This window comes from Babylonia areolata, chromosome 6, assembly GCF_041734735.1.
Source record: "Babylonia areolata isolate BAREFJ2019XMU chromosome 6, ASM4173473v1, whole genome shotgun sequence".
In the NCBI taxonomy this organism is placed as follows: domain Eukaryota; kingdom Metazoa; phylum Mollusca; class Gastropoda; order Neogastropoda; family Buccinidae; genus Babylonia; species Babylonia areolata.
In genome coordinates, this window is record NC_134881.1 from 55,209,023 (window position 1) to 55,214,022 (window position 5,000).

A 5,000-nucleotide genomic window follows, 5' to 3' on the forward strand; every position below is an offset into this window, starting at 1 on the left:
CAGCAGTACCAGCGGCTGTCACTGCAGGCTGTTGCTGCTGCTGCTTCTACTGCAGCTGTTGGAGTACTGTGCATCTCTCCTTCACGCTGTCCCAGCCCTGATGACCGTCAATGCTGAAACTGTCCAATATTCACCTCCACTGCAGACGTTTTCAAACCTAGTACAGTCTGACACAGATTTATTGCCTTCAATTTCTTCCACCTGTTCGTTCAAGGGAAGATAAAACCGCGTGGCTTTAAAACCATTCGAGTGAAACACCCAATCGATTGGCTCAGCTATTGAGAGCAGCAGGCATCTTGTCTGCTGACAGCCAATGGACGGGAATAAGACAGATCAGACTACAGCTCCCCAATAGCCTTCAGAAACGCTGAACGTGATTGAACGGTTCTTTCCAGCCATAGTCCAATCAATTTCAACCACCGGTACTTTTCCCCCAGTACATGTTGAAAAGGGGATTAACTGACTGGAATACACTGCACGCACCATTACATCATTTTTGGAACACACAGTTCTGGCACGAACACACATTTCAAGGAGGACAACAGCTCTTTTCGAATCATTCTTCTCAGACGCTAGCAATACTGCCTGTACCTACAGAGAGCGAACAGAATGATAAGTACAATGTGTGAGATGGGTTCTTAATGGATTGGCTGTTATTGATGAATGAATCAGAACGCCTGCTCGAAAGTGGTGACCAACAACTTGCAACGACAGCTTTTTGTTGAACGTTTTCCAGAGCTTTCTTATTTATTCAGCCAGTCAACAACCTCAGGAAGCACATATGATGATAATGATAATGATAGCAAGAAGGAGAAGAAGAAGAAAAGAAAGAAGAATGCAGACTGTCACTCACAGCTCTCAGACATGGAGCTCGTGCTGTTTACAAGTTTGCATCCAAGCACAACATAGAATACACAAAAAGCGTTTGCGTCGCGCACACACACACACACACACACACACACACACACACACACACACACACACACACACACACACACACAATCAATTAATCAATCAATCATCTTATTTTCGATCCAAACTATCATATGGACAATAAGTCTTTTCCAATGCTCCAAAACCAAAGAAACTTCAGAGTACAGACTGAAGCGTAAAGACTTGCCCTTGGTGTTCCCATTCACGCATCGACCCTCGGAGCATGCAAAGAAACAGGAGAATAATCATTACCTTGGAGGAATACCGAAGCCTCGCATGTGCGAAATACATACTGCAAACCTCAACTACTGACAACTTCGCATCAGAATGGAGTGATGGCCTAGAGGCAACGCGTCCGCCTTGGAAGCGAGAGAATCTGAGCACGCTGGTTCGAATCACGGCTCAGCCGCCGATATTTTCTCCCCGTCCACTAGACCTTAAGTGGTGGTCTGGACGCTAGTCATTCGGATGAGACGATAAACCGAGGTCCTGTGTGCAGCATGCACTTAGCGCACGTAAAAGAACCCACGCCAAGGGTTGTCCCTGGCAAAATTCTGTAGAAAAATCCACTTCGATAGGAAAAATATATATATGATGTGTGTGTGTGTATTCATATATGTACGTCTCCCTCTCTCTCTGCACGCAGGAAAAAACAAATTAATGGGTGGCGCTGTAGTATAGCGACGCGCTCTCCCTGGGGAGAGCAGCCCGAATTTCACACAGAGAAATCTATTGTGAAAAAAAGAGAAATACAACACAATACAATAACATTGGAAAACAACTTCCCGAAAAGAGCGAGAAGTATATCTTATTTGACGCCCATTGGCACATTTGTGTCAAACCTGTTCCAAAAGTGATTCAGATGATGTAGACACACAGAAAACTAAGTCCGTGCCCCACTTGGGAGATGAGTAAAGCACATTCTGACATCGGTCATACTGATATTAGAAATAATACACAAAAAAACCAAATATTGCGCCAACGGAAGTCCGATTACACCTTCAGAACAAATGCCGCGATTACTTACAGATTTACACTGCCCGGACACTCGTAGACAATAGCCAATCAGGTTTAGATTTCGTCATAACAGGTCTAAAAACTGAACGTCCATACTATAATTTATTGAAATAAATCGATCAATATTCACAGCTGAACTCACTGCTGTTCTTATGGCTCTGAACTATAGTTATTCTTGACCTTCCAGTTTGCCTTTTACAAGTCTTACTTTGCGTTGATTCCAAATCCGTATTATATGCTTAAACTCATCAGCTTGGAAGAACACGTCTAAGCTTGAAAGGAACACATATCAATTTTTGTTGGGTTCCTTCGCACCCTGGCATTTTCTCTAATGGACGGGATGACAGGGCTGCAAGAAAAGGTGCCAAAACACGAACAGGGAACTACAGAACTTCATGTACCTCCATCTGTACAAGAGGGCTACCGATTATCCTGGAGCAAAGTCAGGGAAATATACCAGTCAAATGGCAAAGTTTTAAGTGATAACAGAAATAATGTTTACAAACAGAAACTAGCCATCAATCAGCTACGTACAGATCAAGGCAGATTAATATATTTATATAAATATATATATATATATATATATATATATATATATATATATATATATATATATATATATATATCTGTTGCACACCAAGGAAAGTACAGTCCGGTGTTGACATCTCTTGCCAGCAAAGTCTATGATGGCCCGTCTGGGTTTCTGGCATTGCTGTGTTTGCCGTGCTTCATGTATACATTCCTCTGTGTGATCACAAGTTCCCTGAAATAGCCCCACCGCCGTCGGACAGGCAGCAAGCAACGTAATTCGATCCGTGTGATCAGGACACGTATGTTGTCAAAGCAGTCTTGTTCGCTGTATATAGTGCTTGTCAACTCAGCAGAATATGAAAATGGAAAAGTTATAAGAAAGAAAATCATTGCAAGTTTAGTTAAATGAAAGGCCATGGACGTTTACGTCAGTCATCATGAAAGCAAATGCACGTGGGTTGTTGGCCCGTCACATTTTGACCCTGTCATTGATAGAGTTCTTCAAAAAGAGAGACAGACAGACAGAAAGACATACAGACAGAGAGGGAGAGACATACTCACAGAGACAGAGACACAGAGAGAGAGAGAGAGAGAGAGAGGGAGAGAGAGAACAAGAACACATTTTTATTAAAATGGCCTCCGGTCCCCAGAAACAAAAAGAAAAATGTAAAATGCCAATTAAGGAAAACGAAAACATGAAAAAGTCAGGCATGTTGGAAAGTGAAATTTCCAAAACCTATAGATTTTCAGTTATTTTTCACAGCTGAGAGAGAGAGAGAGAGAGAGAGAGAGAGAGAGAGAGAGAGAGAGAGAGAGAGAGAGAGAGAAGACGCATGTAAGAAGTGGATGACATTCAAATGAACGTCTGGTCAGAATCTTTGTCTGGCATGATAATTTTCTGATTCGCGTGGAACAGAGCACCCCTCCGGACAAGGACGGGCGCAATAGCCGAGTGGTTAAAGCGTTGGACTTTCAATCTGATGGTGTCGGGTTGGAATCTCGGTAATTACGGCAGAGGGTGGAGATTTTTCAGATCCCCCAGGTCAAGGTATAGTGATGGCCTAGAGGTAACGCGTCCGCCTCGGAAGCGGGAGAATCTGAGCGCGCTGGTTCGAATCACGGCTCAGCCGCCGATATTTTCTCCCCCTTCACTAGGCCTTAAGTGGAGGTCTGGACGCTAGTCATTCGGATGAGACGATAAACCGAGGTCCCGTGTGCAGCATGCACTTAGCGCACGTAAAAGAACTCACGGCAACAAATGGGTTGTTCCTGGCAAAATTCTGCAGAAAAATCCACTTGGATAGGAAAAACAAACAAAACTGCATGCAGGAAAAAATACATTAAAAAAAAAATGGGTGGCGCTGTAGTGTAGTGACGCGCTCTCCCTGGGGAGAGCAGCCCGAATTTCACACAGAGAAATCTGTTGTGATAAAAAGGGAAATACAATACAATACAACATATATCCAGACCTGCTTGTGCCTGAACCCCCTTCGTTTGTACACGCAAGCAGAAGATGAAATACGCAACGTTAATGATCCTGTAATCCATGTCAGCGTTCGGTGGTGGGTTATGGAAACAAGAACAACCCAGCATATACACCTCCGAAAGCTGAGTATGGCTGCCTACATGGCGGGGTAAAAACGGTTATACAGGTAAAAGCCCACTCGTGTACATAGCAGTGAACGTGGGAGTTGCAGTCCACGAACGACGAAGAAGAAATCCAGACGAGGAGCCATCTACTGCAGGGGCGGAATCACCACCTGGGGATGCTGTGTTGACTGGGTGATAGCGAGTGGTGGTGGAATCAACACCTGGGGATGCTGTATGACTGGGTGATAGCGAGTGGTGGTGGTATCAGCACCTGGGGATGCTGTATTGACTGGGTGATAGCGAGTGGTGGTGGTATCAGCACCTGGGGATGCTTTATTGACTGGGTGATAGCGAGTGGTGGTGGAATCAGCACCTGGGGATGCTGTGTGACTGGGTGATAGCGAGTGGTGGTGGTATCAACACCTGGGGATGCTGTGTGACTGGGTGATAGCGAGTGGTGGTGGTATCAGCACCTGGGGATGCTGTATGACTGGGTGATAGCGAGTGGTGGTGGTATCAACACCTGGGGATCCTGTGTTGACTGGGTGATAGCGAGTGGTGGTGGTATCAACACCTGGGGATGCTGTATGACTGGGTGATAGCGAGTGGTGGTGGTATCAGCACCTGGGGATGCTGTGTTGACTGGGTGATAGCGAGTGGTGGTGGTATCAGCACCTGGGGATGCTGTATGACTGGGTGATAGCGAGTGGTGGTGATATCAGCACCTGGGGATGCTGTATGACTGGGTGATAGCGAGTGGTGGTGATATCAGCACCTGGGGATGCTGTATGACTGGGTGATAGCGAGTGGTGGTGGTATCAGCACCTGGGGATGCTGTATGACTGGGTGATAGCGAGTGGTGGTGATATCAGCACATGGGGATGCTGTATGACTGGGTGATAGCGAGTGGTGGTGGTATCAGCACCTGG